The sequence below is a fragment of the Callorhinus ursinus genome, unplaced genomic scaffold (genome assembly GCF_003265705.2).
Source record: "Callorhinus ursinus isolate GAN/ISIS: 27379988/994484 unplaced genomic scaffold, GSC_fseal_2.0 scaffold14, whole genome shotgun sequence".
Taxonomy (NCBI): domain Eukaryota; kingdom Metazoa; phylum Chordata; class Mammalia; order Carnivora; family Otariidae; genus Callorhinus; species Callorhinus ursinus.
This window is the reverse complement of record NW_027397076.1, coordinates 2,922,579-2,934,178: the sequence shown is the minus strand read 5'-3', so window position 1 is coordinate 2,934,178 and position 11,600 is coordinate 2,922,579. Positions and strand designations below refer to the sequence as shown.

General features: G+C 42.3%; 1 long non-coding RNA gene across 1 annotated transcript; it reads right to left on the bottom strand.

Annotated features, from left to right (window-relative positions):
• Positions 1-8,220: 8,220 nt before the first annotated feature.
• Positions 8,221-11,533, bottom strand: LOC112831787 (uncharacterized). Its single transcript, XR_003210233.2, has 3 exons — positions 9,161-11,533; positions 8,614-8,711; positions 8,221-8,506 (listed from the first exon to the last, which is right to left on the bottom strand). It is a non-coding gene; the product is annotated as an uncharacterized lncRNA (long non-coding RNA).
• Positions 11,534-11,600: the final 67 nt, after the last annotated feature.

Here is an 11,600-nt window from a genome sequence, read left to right as displayed (position 1 = left end):
TGACTGTGTCCTCACATGGTGGAAGGAGCCAGGGATCTCTCTGGAGCCTCTTTTATACCACATTAGTCCCATTAATGAAGGCTCCACCTTCATGACTTGAGCACCTCATAAAGGCCCCACCCACAGATACCATCACTTTTGGGGATTAGGATTTCAACATATGAATTTTGGAGGGACGCAAACATTCAGACCATAGCAACAACCTGGAAGAGTTTGCTCTTAAAACCGAAAAATGTTGTAAAATTTTATTCATCAGTATGTGGCCTTATCAATGGTGATACAAGCCTGAAGATACTCTCTTCATTGAATCATTTATTGTCAGTCATCACAGATTCCACTCATTCAATCCACAAATATTGGGCAAGGACCTTTTCAGTAAAGAAAACAGAATCCCTGTCCACGTGGAGTTTATTAGATGAAGCTATAAAACAAACAAGCAAACAGCAAAACAAAAATGTATAGATTGTGATGTATGCTATGAAGGAAATAAGGGACTGTGTTGGTGTGGTGGTCTTGTAATTGGCAGGGCGCTGTCGCTGGGGGAGGCTTGCTTGCTTTGTGGGGTGGCCTAGGAAGGCTTCTCTGAGGAGGTATACTGGAGCTGAGATCTGAGCTCTGCAGGGAATGGGGGTACAAACCTCTGTACTGTACGAAGGACAGAAACACAGGCATTAGGTATCTGAACAGTGGTGTCCGGTGGGTAGATGGAGCTCTGGGGAAAGCTTGGCTGGAAATGTGAATTTCTAAGTCATCATGCTGGAGGCGAAGTGAAAGCCCAGAGGTGGGCAGGTGTGTGGGGGGCAGTTTCCCATGGCGCATGTGCTGCTGAGGGCCGTGGGATGATCTCCGGTGCTTGACGGAGAAACACTTGACATTGTATTGTCATTGTTTTTAGTGTATGAGGAAAGAAGAATACACAACCAGACATGGAAAAACAGGAAGGACATCACAGATCACATGGAAAAAAATCATAAAGTACCCCAAATATTTCTGTCCCTTCCTCAGAATCTTCCCTAGGTGGCAGTACCAGTTTCTCCCCACCCCCATCTCCCCTGCCCAGGGCAGCTGCTTGGCCCCACCTTCCTCCCCTGCTCCCCCACTCTCCCACAATGCCCCAAACCTCTTCCCTGGCAGTAAGCTTCCTGTCCTGCTCAGCCCCCTATTTGCCTCTCCCATCCATTAACCAGCTGCATAGGATCTGCTAGACTTACAGGGAAGCTGATCATTGTAACACGGCTGTATTTTTCCAGACACAAATATTAATTTTTCCTTTTACCCTGGAAAACCTGAAAGTCTTGGTGGAAACCTGAATCACTGTTGTCTCTCCTGGGGCATCTGGCACAGGATTTGAGGGGAGTTCTCAGGAAGGGTGGCCTGGAGAAAGTGAACCGGGGACTCTGTCCTGCAGTGCTGGGCTCTCGCCTCACAGGGACCTGCCTGCCCCCCGCCACCTAGGACCCTGGGCAATTCGCTCCACTCCTGGGTCTCCGCCATCCTTTTCAGAGTCACTGAGAGAATTGAACTGAATGAACTAGCACATAGTTTTTCATACATTATTAATAAGATACATCATTATGTTTCTCTATTTTAAATAAAGTTTAATTTCCATGGTATTTATTTTTTACATTTACCCTCTATTTGGAAATTAATGTTTTCCCTTTACATAGCTTTCCCTTTTAAACAAATGTACATATGGTTTTTTAAAAAATATTATTATTTTTTTTTTTAGAGAGGGAGAGAAAGAAGAGAAAGAGAGGCAGAGGGAGAGGGGAGAGAGAATCTTAAGCAGGCTCTGTGTTGAGCGTGGAATCTGATGCGGGGCTCAATCTCATGACCCTGAGATCACGACCTGAGCCAAAATCAAGAGTCAGATACTTAACAAACTGAGCCACCCAGGCGCCCCTAAACCAATGTACATACAGTTTAAGAAGTGGCCTGATTTATGGGGAAAAGTAAAGTAAATAATGGTGCAGCTCAGGTGGGACATGGAATAATTCTAGAAAAAGAGGCTCGAATAATACGAGCTTAGGAAAAAAAGATGGAAGAAGAGAGGGCAGCTAGTCTGTTTTATTTCATTTAGAAAGGGCCTGAGATTTCAGCTCCTTAGCCTCCTTTCCGCTCAAGGAGTGGCTTTAAGGCAAATTTGCTGAATTCATCATTACAACAAAAGCCAGTAGCACTATGTCCAGTTTCACTATTTATTTTAGTTTTTCCGATTTAACTGAAAATTTGCTGGGAACTCCTACTTATCCAGCCTACCCATGATGGCAATCTAGAAGGCAAGATTAATTATTTCACTTACTAATGGCTGACAGCATGTTAGTCTCTGCAGATCAAGGGGCACCTTTAATTAAAACTCCAAAGAAACATCATAATTAACTAGCTAGAATAATTGTTCGTTAAAGAAAAATTTCAAGATAAAGTGTTAAGGAACTGAGCATCATACTTCTTGGTTTCTGGAATGTCTGGGCTATTCCCATATAGGAAAAAGCAGCTGAATACCAGACTTTTTTGAGCTTGGAAGACATATTATGTTATTCTTTGCAGGAGAGTAAAGTGAGAGAGGACAGGGATTATCTATATATCGGGGGGGGGTGAAGAATGAACCAACATTTTGTGTTGGAGAAATCTGGTTAAAAGGACACCCTGAAGAGGGAATAAGAGGTAGGGAAAAATAAGAGCTAACATTTTGTTGTTGTTGTTATGCTCTGGGCACCAGCCATATATTACCTTATTAAATCCCCACGAAGACTGTGTGAGGTACTAATATTCTCTCAATTTTATAGGTGAGAAAACGAAGGGGTTAAGTATATGCCGAAGCTTAGGTGTCACGGCTAAGGTTGTAGAGCCAGGACTCAGGACCCAGGTGTCCCGCTTCCTGGAGTCTGTGGTTTTAACCACTACGCCAAACTGCCTCTTCAGGAGGGTCGCTAAAGGGCAACCCACAACCCAGGGGATGTGGAAGGTGGGGAGAGAGAAGGATGCTGTTGCTAGGCAGTACATCTAGTTTTCCAAGCCGCTAATTGAATCTGTGACAGTGACACAGATAGATGTGTCTGTTTGAAGTTGCTAGCTTATTCCAGACCAGAGGAAGCTGTCTGGAACTTGTGTGGCTCTTGAGAGAGATCAGTGACCCTACAGTTCACTCTGGACGGGCTGAGGAGACATCTGGCAGAATCACCCTGTCACCTGGCAGCAAGCATCTCCCCCTCTCTTCCCAGCTCTGTCTCAGGCCACCTTCTCCTGATGCCTGTGACGACAGACCAGACCGTGGTTCTCCCGCTAATCACACTCTGGAATAGTTTACAGCCGTGGACTCCCTTCCAGTTTTGAAAAATAAACAAAACAAACCCACTTACTCACTTACCTCACTTATTATCAGTTGTCTAAAAGGGAGTTACATTTTATTACTTGTAGTTCAAACTGAATTTAAGTTCATGTTAAATTTGAGTGAAACCATATAATTGTCTTTCTCTGTTTGACTTACTTCACTTAACATAATCCCCTCCAGTTCTATCCATGTAGATGCAAACAGTGGGTATTCATCATTTCTGATGGCTGAGTAACATAAGCAATAGTACGGAGGAATGTAGGGGAAGGGAGGGAAATCCAAAGGGGGAGGAATCAGAGAGGGAGATGAACCATGAGAGACTATGGACCCCGAGAAACAGTCCAGGGGTTTCAGAGGGAGGAGGGTGGGGGGAGGGGGTAACAGGGTGATGGGTATTGAGGAGGGCACGTGCTGTGATGAGCACTGGGTGTTATACTTAACTAATGAATCATTGAGCACTGCATTGAAGACTAATTATGTACTACACAGTGGCTAACTGAACATAATAAAAAACTAAATTCATTTTAAATTTGAAATGAACATACATGTCTTTTATGAGACATGAGAGATATTGTGGAACCAAGCAAACAGATAATGTGACACAACTCTGAAATGTCTGAGAACCACCAGTGTAAGCCCAGTTCAGACAGATAAGAATTTCTCCACCTCAATGCTATTGACATTTTGGACCATGTAATTCTTTGATGTGGGGACTATCCTATGCATTGTAGGACATTTAGCAGCACACCTTGCCTCTACCCTGATGTTAGTAGCACCACTTTCGCCTACCCCAGTTGTGACAAAAATGTCTCCAGACTATGGCTAACGTCCTTGGACAGGCCTTGATTGAGAACCAAGAAAATAAAGTATATTCAAGTATTCTATCTAGCCCTTGCTGTAGAAAAATGGCATGCCTCTGGAGGGTCAGAGTCTAATATTCCTAATAATATTTTTCTTTTTTTTTAAGATTTTATTTATTTATTTGACAGAGAGAGACACAGCGAGAGAGGGAACACAAACAGGGGAGTGGGAGAGGGAGAAGCAGGCTTCCCGCTGAGCAGGGAGCCCCATGCGGGGCTCGATCCCAGGACCCCAGGACCATGACCTGAACTGAAGGCAGATGCTTAATGACTGAGCCACCCAGGCACCCCCCAATAATATTTTTCTTAATTATCCAATACATATTTGAATACATTCTCTTGGTGACAGTTTCAAACAACACTGAGGTTTACATATTGAGCTGTGAAAATCCTTGATGCTCCTTCCACCCCCTATCCCTGTCTTCTGTATGACTCCTTCTAGTTTGCTTTCCAAGAATATTTTTCTTTTTTTCAATAGATTCCAGAGATCTTCATTTGGTCCTTGGGTGGGGTTTTAATCATTTCAACAACTTCTGAAGATTCTTTTCCTAACTTGCATCGTTCTAATTTCATTTCACAACACTTTTTAAGGTCCATTTCAGTTTCTCACCAAGCATAGCAGATACCTCAACGTGCTTTGTAAGTGTTAAGAAAACCCAAAACAACCACAGCAAGACCACATGGTATAGACCAGTGGTTCCCAAAGTATGGTTTCACAGTAGCATCACCTGAAAATCGTTAGAAATGCAAATTCTCAAGCCCTTCTCCAGGGCTAAATTAGAAACACTGTGTAAATTAAAGCTCAAGATTCAGGAAAATGGATTGGATTTAAGTAAACACTCAAACTAAGGCCAACCTGGCTTTCTTTGGTGGAGATAGAATGAAAATCTTACTTTCCAAACAGATATATCAAGAACTCAGAGATATCTTTATGGATATCTTTATACCATTTAAAATTTTGCTTAACCAGTCCTAACAAGGGAGGTGGGGACTGAACGTTGTGAAGATGGATTAAGACCTGCCTTTTCCCCTTGAAAAACTCATAACCTAAGACTGGAGAAAGCCTGATATGTAAATAATTGCACTATGATGTGATGGATAACATTGAAAAGCATGTTCCAAGTGCTCTTAGAACAAAAGGAAGGAGCAACATACTTTCCTTGGAAGAAGGAAAAGAAAAGTATTCCAGGCAGAAGGGTCAGCATATGCAAAAGCACAGGAACTTACTTGGTGGGAGAGGATGTAAAGTAGGGGGAGAGGCATTCTGGAGTAGCGCATTATGAGTAGTCTATAGGGGTCATTGGGCAGATTGAAGAAAGTGGTTTCAGCTGGACTATGAAGGGTTTTTAATCAGGCACAGAAATCTGATTTCTATTCAGAAACTACAGGAAACTCAACAATAAGAAAAAAACATTTAAAAAGTGGGCAAGAATTTGAAGAGACCTCACTGAAGAAGATCTACAGATGGCAAATAAACATACAGAAAGATGCTCAACATTGTTATTAAGAATTGCAAATTAAAGCAATGAGACACATCTATTAGAACGACTAAAATTAAAAACAACCTGACAATACAAATCAATGGTGAGGATGTAGAGAAACAGGAACTCTCATATTCATTGCTAAAGGGAATGCAAAATGGTATAGCCATATTGGAAAACAGTTTGGCAGTTTCCTACAAAATTAAACCTAGTCTTGCCATACGACCCAGCAATGGTGTTTCTGGGTGTTTATCCAACCGATTTGAAAACTTAGGTCCACATAAAAACCTGCACAAACACAATGTTTATAGTAGTTTTATTCATAATTGTCCCAAACTGGAAGCATCCAAGATGTCCCTCAATAGGTGAATGGATAAACTGTAGTACATCCATACAATGGCATGTTATTCAATGTTAAAAAGAAATGAGCTAGGAAGCCACAAAAAGACATGGATTAATCTCAACCGCATATTGCTAAGTAAAAAAGTTAGTCATGAAGCCAGAAAATGCTATACAATGATTCCAATCATACGACATTCTGGAAAAGGCAAAACTAAAGAGATGGTAAAGAGATCAGTAATTGCCAGAGGCTGGGGGGCTGTGGTGGAGAAGGTTGAAGTGCAGGGGATTTTTTAGGTTAGTGAAATAAGACATTATGCATCTGTCAAAACTGATAGAACTTTACATATCAAAGAGTAAATCTTAATGTATGTAAATTTTAAAAAAATCACATAGGAGATTGAGGGGTCCAAGAGAGAATGCAGAATGTGAGAAAAGAATCTAAATGTGTTACAAATGTATGAAACAACCTTGCTGAAGGGGATTGGGGAACAAGGTGCTGACCTGTGTCTTTTGGGAATGAATGGAAGCTGTAAGACAAAGGGCAGCAGACACTGTTGTTGAAGCACTGTACTCTGGTTGATAATGTTGTTTTGATAAGCATCTGAAACCACTATACATAGATTCTGGAAATGAATGATTAAGCAAATGGATGGTGGCGAGCTAGGTTTGTCACAGTTGGATTGGGAAGTTACAGATAAGCAAGGGAGGAGACCAAAAAGATTGTGTGGTAAAGGATTAGAGTTGGAAACATCAGAATGAACTCATGCTCAGCTTAATATAGATACAGATGGTTAGGTATGGAAATAGTGTGTACAGGGGCGCCTGGGTGGCTCAGTTGGTTAAGTGACTGCCTTTGGCTCAGGTCATGATCCTGGAGTCCCAGGATCGAGCCCCGCATCGGGCTCCCTGCTCAGCAGGGGGTCTGCTTCTCCCTCTGACCCTCTTCCCTCTCATGCTCTCTGTCTCTCAATCTCTCTCTCTCAAATAAATAAATAAAAATCTTAAAGAAAAAAGAAATAGTGTGTACATACACGTATCTCCCTGTTGTGTTAGCTGAGAAGGCTTAGAAGCAATAACACCTCAAATGCAATGAGCACACCTAGCACCCAGATCTTGGTTTCTAATACCACTCTCCAGTAAAAAGAACTAGTGCACCTCGGAAGAATGGTTGATTCTAGGGTTGGGGCAGGATATATACAAAATGATACTAGAGCATCTTACAGTGCCAGAAAATAAGAAAGTGTTCAAAAACAGAAAAAAAGGACAGATGAACAAAAATCCACAATGATGTCAAGTGGATACAGTAGCCAAATGAAAGATTTCCCAGTGGCCAAAGTTGGAACAATTTGAGCAAAAAATTAAATGAAGCAGTATTGGATTATAAGCCAAAGTATAAAATAAATATAAGTCCACACTGATATAAAGGATAGAATAAATAGAGAATAGACAAATCTCCTGTACAGAAGAAATTCAAATGATTTATGTAGAGTCTCCACCCCTAATAAGGTATAGCATAACTCCCACTCTAAGTGTGGGCTGCACATAGTGACTTTCTTCCAAAGGCTACAATATGAAAAGGAGAAAAAAGGAGTACCTTTACAGTGGAGAAACCAAGCGGTCAGGATTAACAGCAACAGTGAGATGTCATATTGACAGTATACACTGTTGATGTAATGAGAATGGCACCTTGACTTCAGTGGTCTTCTTCCTAGGAGCATGTTACCTCAGTCTAATCATGAGAAAACATCAGACAAATCCCAGTTGAGGGATGTTCTACAAAATAATTGGCCAGTAATCATTAAAACTGTCAGGGTCATTAAAAAAAGGAAAGTTTAAGAAACTGTCATAGCCCAGAAGAACCTAAGGAGACATGATGACTAAATGTAATGTGGTGTCCTGGATGGGATCTTGGAACAGAAAAAGGACATTAAGAAAAAACTGAGGGAATCTGAATTAAGCATGGACTTCGGTTGATACAAATATATCAACATTAATTCATTAGTTGTGATAAATGTTCTACACTCATCTGTGATGTTACTGATAGGGATAATTGGGTGTGCGGTGTATAAGTCTTTAAATCATTCTATAAACCTTTTTTTAAAAAATATTTTATTTATTTATTTATTTGACACAGACAGAGAGAGCCCAAGTAGGCAGAGCGGCAGGTAGAGGGAGAAGCATGCTCCCTGCTGAGCAGAGAGCCCGATGCAGGGCTTAATCCCAGGACCCTGGGATCATGACCTGAGCTGAAGGCAGCTGCTTAACCGACTGAGCCACCCAGGTGCCCCTAAATCATTCTATAAATCTAAAACCATTCTAAAATAAAATGTTTATTTAAAAAAAGTCTAGAGGGAGTATATGTATTCCCATAGAAAAGTGATATTGTCCCTTTTAGTATTCTATAAAATCGTCCATTAAAAAAAAAGAACTGCAAATTTCTGAACTCTTTGAAAGTTGCAGTAACTGTTGCTTGCAGACATTAAAGTGACATCCTGCAAGAAATTAAAAAAAAATTATGAAGGAGGGAAATAGTTGAAAGAGAGGCTATGTAACATTGTCACGGATCTTTGAAGTTTTGGAGAATTATCCTCCGGAGTACCTTAAATCTTGGTGGTGCCTTGAGGATGTTCTGGTTCTCTTCCAGGACCCTTCTAAACCCCTGTGGTTGGATTACTTCTGCCATGCTGATGGTTATACCTAATGGGCAAAGGATTGAGACAAGGATCCCAGTTAGATTGGTTTTCTATTGTTTTAACAAATCATCACAAATTTAATGGTTTACAACAAAAAAACAGAAAAGGTATAATCTTACTTAATCTTTATAACACAGCTGTCTGATACATTCTTATTTACTATTTTCATTTTTATAGATGGAAACTTATCCAGCTTTACAACGTACTGAGAGGTAGACTGGGGTAGATGGTCTCTAAAGATGGCCATCATATTAGCCTTGCACTGCTTTCTCCAAGAATGGTATCTCAGAGAGAAATAAACATATTTTGCATAGGTCACTATTATTTCATATCTCTTCCGGCAGCTGAAGCTATATTCGAACTTATAAGACCTCCAAATATAGCCATTTTCCAATTTCTATTATTTCTACCTCTGTAACATCATCCCTGTCCACCCATCATCTCCATTCTTACCGTCATCCCACTAATTCCTTTCTTCTGTTACCAAAAGAGCCTCCAAACTAAGCTGGTCCCCAATCCAGTGGTTTTCAAGGCAGTTTCACCCTCTAGGGAATATGTGTCCAAGTTTGAGCACATCCTTGGTTTTTACAATTGGGGGAGAGGTTTCTAGCAGCATTTTGTGGATAGACTAGGGATGCTGCTAAACATCCTACAAGGCATAGGATAGTCCTCCACAACTAACACTCATGAAGCCCAAGTGTCAACAGTGCCAAGGTTGAGGAACCCTGATCTAATATAGCCCCTACACGCGACAGGTGATAGATTCACATTTCAGATCTGACCTGTGTCCCTTGTGCTGTATGCCTGTCAGACTCATGGCTTCCTGCCATCTTTTGAATGGCCTTTTTTTTTTTTTTTTTTAACATTTGGGGATATTTGCCTTCCCAAGGAAGGAGTTCAGACCCCCCCCAATCTCAGTCTCCTTTGCAGCCAGGACTCAGGCATGGGACTCCCATCCCCCTTAATCAGATGTATCCCTATGAGCCTTTGATTTAGAAGTGAGCAAGGTGAGGAAACGGGCTCTTTTGGAAGCTTGGCATTTTGTTGGTGTAGGAGGTCACAAAAACGTGTGGCATTTGAAGGTGGCTGCCATTCCACAGTGGTTTCTGTCAGGGAGACAGCAGTTTCCTCCAGGGCAGGGTGGGGCAATCCCAGTCAGTCAGGCTAGTTTCCCCATCAGGCCAGTTCTTCAGCGTGGTTCTGAGTTTCATTCCTGGAATTAGCCTGGAACCTCTTTAGTCCTTCCCAGAATTCCCTGAGCTATCCAGTATCCTTTTTAACATGTTCCTTTTCTTCTTAGTCGGCCAGAGTCAGTCTCTATTGCTCAGAACTAAGAAACCTGATAAAGAATCCCTTGCTTAAAACTCTCCATTGGCTTCTCACACATTCTAGAATGTGTCTTAAATCCTTGGCTTAGCTCAAGGATCTTCTTTATCTGAGATGTACCCACTCTGTCCTTCCCTCTGGCCACACTGAGCCACCCTGGTCCTGCCACCCTTCCTCAATCTCATATTGTTTGCCACTAAAGATGGGTATTAAGGAGGGCACATATTGCGTGGAGCCCTGGGTGTTATATGCAAACAATGAATCATGGAACACTACCTCAAAAACTAATGATGTACTGTATGGTGACTAACATAACATAATAAAAAGAAATTAAAAAAAAAAGAATCCTACTGGCACAACCACCCTTCTCTGTGTACCCCAGTCCCCAGGATTGTTATTATCTGTCATAAACAAAAAACTCATTACACTCTACTACAAGAGTTGATTCACTCAACTGTGAATTCAATCTTTTGAGTCCCCAGCACCTGTAATAATATCTAGCACAAAGTAGGTGTTCAATACATGTTTATTTAACCAATGAAGATCAGGATGTGGACAAGTACTGCCACCTACTGGGAGAAACTTCATTCAACTCTTTCATAATGATTTGGACAACGGCTCTCATACAAGGGTGAAATTTGACGATTCCCTCTCTCTCATCTAAGTTATCATCATCATCATCATCATCGTCAGACTCTCTATAGTAGCCGGCCTTCCAAATGGATCCCAATGATCCCTACTGGTATTCATGCCTTTGGGTTGATCCTCCCACACTGTAGGGTTGTCTAGAATGACAGAAATGATGGTATGTGACCTCTGAGGCTTGATCACAACAGACACTGTGGCTTCTGCTTTGGTCTCTTTGGGACCACGTGTTATGAAAGAAGCCAGATGCTAAGTCATGGGGACACTCAACTGGCCCTATAGAGAGGTCCTTGCCCTGAAAAACAGGCCTCCCGCCAACAGTCATGTGAGTGAGCTATCCAGCAAGCAGGTTCTCCAGCCTGAGTCAAGACTTCAGATAACTTGCAGCCTTGGCTCACGAGAGACCGAGACAGAACCACCCAGAGACGCCAGGCCCAAATTCTTGACATACAGAACCTGGGGGACAACTAACGTTCGTTGTTTTAAGCCGTTAAACTTTGGGGTGATTGCTATGTAACAGACTACTACTATACTGTCCGATATAGATCAAGGACTACAAGCTGTTTCATATTTTGCTGTAACAGGAGAAAACTAGCAGAGCCTGGGCTCAACCTAAGGCTTCTCAGAGCAGATGCCTGTGGCTGGAGCGGAGCGCCGCGGAGGAAATGAGTTAAGAACCAGAGACGCCTGGGGCTTGCGGAGTGGCAAGTCACATATTCTGCAGCCTCTCTCTCGGCGTTAACGTTCTCCAAGCACGCCTGGAAGGAGTCGGCACACCGCCGGCCGCACAGGAGCAGCCACAGCCGACAGAGCCGTGCCCCCCGCCCCCCGCGGCAGTCTCGGCACCTGCGCACTGAGCGCCTCTCACTCTCAGGCTGCGCCGTTGCGCGCCGAGCCATCGATTACAAGACGCCGAGGCGCC